This window comes from Onychomys torridus, chromosome 4, assembly GCF_903995425.1.
Source record: "Onychomys torridus chromosome 4, mOncTor1.1, whole genome shotgun sequence".
Classification (NCBI taxonomy): domain Eukaryota; kingdom Metazoa; phylum Chordata; class Mammalia; order Rodentia; family Cricetidae; genus Onychomys; species Onychomys torridus.
Window position 1 is genome coordinate 141,216,987 of NC_050446.1, and position 6,572 is coordinate 141,223,558.

Consider the following 6,572-nt stretch of genomic DNA (forward strand, 5'->3'; position numbering starts at 1 on the left):
AGGGCTTCACATTCCCTGGAACTGAGTTACAGATGGTTGTAAGCCATCATGTGAATGCTGAGAATCAAACCCGGGTCTCCTGGAAGAGCCACCAGTGCTCTTCACCCCCGAACCATCTCCCCAGTCCCCCTGGCTTGACTTTTAAAAGCCAGATAACCTTCTAGCCATCTTGGCTTGCCCTCCTTGTAAGAAGGGCCTTGACCTCCTGCCTGGAATGATTTCAGGGGCAATGATTTCACATGTCTGCACCTAAATGCCATTTGATTGTGGTTCCTTCCCAAAGAATGGGGCTGGGGGTGGCTTGCCCCCAGCAGCCCTCAGTATCTCAGTGCTCTGGGTGCCTGATTTCCTGCCACAAAGGCTGGCATGTCGAGGAAGGAGGACAAACAGGGAGGGATGGGAGGGGGCAGCAAAGAGGGCCAAAGGACCCCTCAGTGCTGCCCAGTTCATGCCCAGAGCAAGTGCCATAACTGTTCACTCTGAGGAGCAGCATGGGGCTCACAGGACAGGCTGAGCAAGAGGTTCAACTGTGGACCTAGTCTCCTAGCATCCCACTCTATCATTACACAGTGATCTACACCAGGCTTGTCTCCCACCAACATTCACAGGATTCAGACCCACACAGCCACGGCCTATGGGCTCTAATGTGTGCTAGGAACACCCACACAGGTCTGGAACGCCCCCCCATAAGAAGGGGTAGTGGGAATATGACTCTCAATATGGTAGGGTCTGTGGGAGAACAGACTGTAGAAAGCTGTACTGGTAGTGATCTCCATCTGATGGTGAAGTCAATCTGGTCCATGTCTCTTTGTGATGGCTCAGCTGGATGACCAGAGGCCCGGCCAGTACCACGGTATGAATGCAGCACAGGTGGTAGCTCAAGGCTGAATCCATCCTTGTTTTCATTTGTGGTCAGTGACAGCTCTAGTGTTAACTCGGCTGTCATCACTCACTTTCAGACTCCTAAAGACACGGACACCATGACCGTCAGCCAGCCAGTGACAAAGGAACTAGGCTGGGCTTCCACAGGCTAGTGACACCCCACGAGTGCTTGGAGCAGCAGTAGATCTACCCTACAGGACAAACAAGAAGGTGGGGGAGGAAGAAAAAGGGAGGCTGGGGGAGGGTGCAGATGGGTGAAGGAATAGAGGGATGGAGGAAGGGAGAGATTGATGGGTGGAGAGGAGATGAATAGAGGGGTAGGTGGATGGATGTACAGGGAACAAATGATTTGGGACAAAGAAGCATGAAGGTCTTCTGACCATTGGACAGAAAGGACAGGTCACTGTCAGGGGTACTTCGAGGCACCTGACTTGAGGTTTTCAGGTAGAAAGCAGGATCAGAGTACCCCGTGTGCTCCTAGCTAGTGGGCAATGGGCAGAGATGGCAGAGGCTGCAGGAGGTCAGCCCGAGGCAGTGGAAAAACACTAGATGCTGCTTAAGAGACAGTCTGGAATGGCCTTGGACCCTGGACTGGGAGAAAGGAAGGATCACTGGGGGGCTTTGGGAGTAATGGTGACAGGCTATGGGTGCTGGAAAGCAGAAGGCAGCCACAGGCTGTGAGTGTGATGGTTAGTTGTTGGTTTTTGTTTGGTTTTGGTTTGATTCTGTTTTGTGACAGTTTCGCTATGTATCCCAGGTTGTCTCAGCTTCACAGAGCTCCACCTGCCTCTGCCTCCGGAATCCCGGGATTAAACATGTGGGCTGCCACACCTTGCTGATGCCTAGTTTTCATTATCAACTGGACAGGAGGGAGAATCACCGGGGAAGAGAGTCTTAATAAAGGATCACCTAGATCAGCTGGCCAGTGGGCATGTCTGCTTGGGAGGGGCCTCCTCGTCTTGATTACATTAATTGATGTGGGAAGAAGACCCAGCCTAAAAGTGGAAGGCATATACCTTGGGTTTGGGGTTTGACATTCTGGCTACTGTGCCTACAGGCTTTAGTGCATTTGGGCACTATTTTCTTTCTTTTTTCTTTTTCTTTTTGGAGCTGAGGATAGAACTCAGGGCCTTGTGCTTGCTAATCAAGAGCTCTACCACTGAGCTAAATCCCCAACCCCTTATTTTTTTTTTTTCTTTTAAAATTTTATTTATATTTATTTCATGTGTATAAGTGTCTTACCTGTGTGCATGGCATGCAATGCCTGTTTGGAGGCCAGAAGAGGGCGTCAAAGATAGACTGGAACTGGAGTTACACGCAGTTTTTAGGTGCTATGTGGGTGCTTGGGAACAGAATCCAGGTCCTCTGCAATATCAGCAAATGCTCTTAATTGTTGAGCCATCTCTTCAGTCCCCAGGCACTCTTTTTTAAAAATTAATTAATTAATTAATTAATGTAGTTATTTATTTAATGTGTTTATGAATATGTGTCTGAGTGTGTGTTTGTGTGTGTGTGTGTGTGTGTGTGTGTGTGTGTGTGTGTATGAAGCTATACATACAGTGCCCAGATCGCTTGGAACTGGAGTTACAGATGGTTGTGAGCTCGTGACATGCATGGGTGCTTGGAATCTGAACCTGTGTCCTCTGAACAGCAAGTGCTCCCAGTCACTGAGCCGTCTCTCCAGGTACACCATTCATCCCACATAGCATCAGGTTTTTTTTCAAGTTTCTGTGTGTAGTCCTGGCTGACTTGGAACTTGCTGTGTGGGCCAGGTTGTCCTCAAACTCAGAGAGATCCGTGTGTCTCTGCCTTCAGAGTGCTGGAGATTTAAGGTGTGTCTCACCATGCCTGGTGGCAGGCACTCTTTGCTGCCCATCCTGCCCCACCTCTTTTGTTATGCTGCCTGGCATACAGCCTCATTGCCACCTGGATAAATGTGAACCCTACAAATGGCTAGTGCTGACTTGAGGCATGCCTTGCTGCACCACTCTTGACTCAAATGGCTTACAGTTCCCTGTAGCCACAGCCAGCACAGAACTCTCCTACACCTATACCCAGTTCTTTCTGCACACACTCTGTAGACCTTATGCTCTATGGCTAGGGTCTGCAGGACTCGGCCACCCAGCCTGCTACCCAGGAGCTGGGAAACAGCAGTCTGCTTTGTGCCTGGGGCTGGCCACAGCCTGAGTTTCTGATCTGTAAGATAGAAGAGCTGGCAATCTGACTTGACAATTCCCAAGGGCCTTGTTTGTCTCCAACCCCCATCCCTGCCCTCTGGCTTGAATTCCCAGTAGGCATACTGCTAAAGGGTGTGGGGCCCTGTCCGGATCAGGGGGACTGGCAAGAAGTTTGAGTTTGACCCTATACTCTCCATTGCAGCCCTCAGTGGTGGGTGCCTGACACTCATCAATCTTTCTGCTCTCTGGATAACTCGCCTCAGCAAGCCTCTGTTTCCCAGTCTGGGAATGATTGCTCCCTTCTTCCGTCCCAGTGTCCAGGCTGCTGGAAGCTAGCCTGAGCTGTGGGAGAGGAAAGAGCTTGACTTGTTGGGAAGATTCATTGTGGTGACTGCAGGTGTGACCTCTAAAGAACATCAAAACTGAGGGCTGGAGATGGCTCAGAGGTTAAGAGCACTGGCTGCTCTTCGGAGGTCCTGAGTTCAATTCCCAGCAACCACATGGTGGCTCACAACCATCTGTAATGAGATCTGGCGCCCTCTTCTGTTTACATAATAAATAAATAAATCTTAAAAAAAAACAACCATCAAAACGAAGATGCCCCTACCCCAAAGGCTGGAGTCCTGGAAGTTTTGTGCTGAACAGACAGCTTCCCTGGGACCTTAATACACTCCCACCCCCACCCCATGCACCAGGCTGGGCTATCCTTCAGTGGGTATCCCCCCCCCCCAGGGGCCCTGTACTATCTTAGTTAGGGTCTCTATTGCTGTGACAAAAACATATGACCAAAAGCAACTTGGGGAGGGAGGTGTTTACATCATCCCACAGATTATGTCCATCACTGAAGAAAGTCAGCGCAGGAAGTCAGGGAGGAACCTGGAAGCAGGGGCTGGAGCAGAAGCCATGGAGGAGTGCTGCTTACTGGCTTACTCCTCATGGCTTGCTCAGCCTGCTTTCTTTCTTTCTTTTCTTTTTTTTTTTTTTTTGCCAGAGCTGAGGACCGAACCCAGAGCCTTGGCAAGCGCTCTACCACTGAGCTAAATCCCCAACCCCTGCTTTCTTTTTAACACCCAGGATCACCCGCCCCAGGGTAGCACCACTCATGGTGAAGTAGGCCCTTCACATCAATCATCTATCAAGAAAATGCCCCACAAGGCAATCCGGAGGGGGGGCATTTTCTCAATTGAGGTTCCCTCTTCCCAAATGACTATAGCTTGTGTCAAGTTGACACAAAACTAGGCAGCATTGTGACCGTGGAGGGGGAGGGGAGAGTGTGCAACATCCCACCCTCACATCCTGTCCATTCTTCTTCCTCTAGGACCCACGGCCCTCCCCTGCCACCTTCTCTACTCTCCCTGGGCCTGCTCCATGTCCACTGGCCTCAGGAACCCCTAGATACTGGGATCCGGGGACACCTCCTCTGCCAAGTGCCCTCCAAGGTCAGCCTGTGCAGAGCACCCTGAGGCCAAGGGGAAGGAGAAAGGTGTCCTTGTGCTCTGCAGTCTTCTGACCCAGCTACTGTCCCAGAGCCCATGTGGTGTTGTGGTACACCCCACGCCCTTATCACAGGAAACCATCCCAGGGTCTCTTCCCTTAGGCCATGCTGTCCTTCCCTCTCCTCTGACCTGTCCTTCTCCTCGGGCCTCTCTTTCCGGCTGTCCTCTGTTGATCGGGTGGGGAGACCTCTTTCTCTCTGAGAGTGAACTTAAGTCATATCTGTGCAGATCTGGAGGGGATTATGAGTCTGGAAGGCAGGAGGAGGTTTCCCAGGTGCACTGAGCCTGGCACCCTCTGCCTCTCCTTAAATGTGTGCTGGACAGCTGAATGAATAGACACCCCTCGCCGCTCCGCATGGCCACCCGGGGCAGTTAGGAGTCTGTGTGACTTCAAGCACAGACAGACTGAGCTATATTTAGACACTAGGGCCAGGGCGAGCTTCTCAGGAGGAGGAGGTGGCAGAGCCCTGCAGCGGGGCCCCAGGGGACTCCTCCTGCAGTGGGACAGTCGCTGTGTGAGAGGCCAGAGTCATTACACTCCCACAGGCTTCCCTACCCGGGAAAGGCAGGGACAGCTTCCCTTCGCCCCTGGAGACTCTCAGGCTGGCTTCATGTGCAGCTGTAAAAAAATAAAATAAAAAAATAAAAATAAGAGCGGGTCTGGTTGGTCAGTTCTGAGGCTTGGCCAAACCGAGGGCAGGAGTTTGGGGGTTCCTTTGGTCTGTTCCTGTTCTGTCTACTTGTCCTCTCTCCCTTCCTCCTCAGTGGGCACCTAGCCAGGCTAGCTGGGTGTGGCCAGTGGGGAGCCCAGGAGGGGCTGTCCTAGTCCTGGCCACCAGCTAGCTACCCAGCTCTGGGGCGGGCAGGAGGCAGGATGGATGTTCGCAATAATTACCCAGCTGCAGCTTCCTCCGAGCGGCAGCCATAGCAACCGGGCTAGCGCCCCAGCCGCGGCCAAGGGGCAGGGGGAGACATGGGCGCCCTGGGAAGGTCGGGGAGGGTAGCTCTAGGCACAGCCCCCAGCTCCCTCTGTTGGCACCCTCACTGGCTCACCCATCTCCAGGGGCGGGGGAGGAGGCTTTGTCAGCGCCGGGAGGCTGGCACAGCCCAGAGGAGTGTCAGGAGAAGCACCATTCCCTTTGCCAGGGCTGTGGGGCAGGGAGAGCCGGTATCAGGGGGCAGGTGAGCCCAGAGTCCCAGTACTTAGAGCTCAATTGGGCCCATGCATGTCCCCATCTTCAGCTGCTGGCCGTGGACCCAGGACAGCTAATGTAACCACCCACAGTACCATCCCTCTCCAGGTGTGCAACACCCCTGTGGCTGCTGGCGCTCCCTTGGGAGGGATGTTTATGGCTCACTCACCCGGGTCCTCTCACAGCAGGCACAGAGCTGCTTTCGGCAGGATTGGCTCTGCTTAGGGGTTTGCCTGTGAGGGAGGGGCCTTGGGACCACAAAATCACCTCCCCCACTCTAGTGTAGGAGGCTCCGCCTCCTTCCCTCCTGTGGAAGTTGGATTAGATGGAGGAACTGTGTTTACCGCTCATTTTATAGGCAGGAAAATTGAGGCCAGAGAGATGACCTGTCTAAGGTCACACAGCTCAAAAACATGTGGAGGAGTCTTGATTCAGCCTAGTCTTGCTTTGCCTTGCCAGTGCCTTGGAGCCCATTTGCCCCTTCAAGCTATCTGGCTGGCTGTGCTGCTCAATGGTCAGCTGGAAGAGCAGACTCTGACGTCAGGCGGCTGAATCGACATCTCTGGTTTTCTTATCTGCAAGACGGGAATGTGGTAGGATTGTCCCTGCAGACAGTGCAGGGATTAAAGAAAGCAGATTGGCGAGTGAGGCACCTGGCTCGTGGGAAGTGTGAGCCACTGTTACAGCTAGAATAGGTGTCTTTTCGTATTGTTGTTACAACAGGGGGAGGCAGCAGACCTTGATGTTTACCAAGGCCCCTTTGGCTCTGCCCGCCCCTAAGGTTTTTTGGGTCCCTTGCCAGCTGGGCTGGGCAGGCTCTGGGA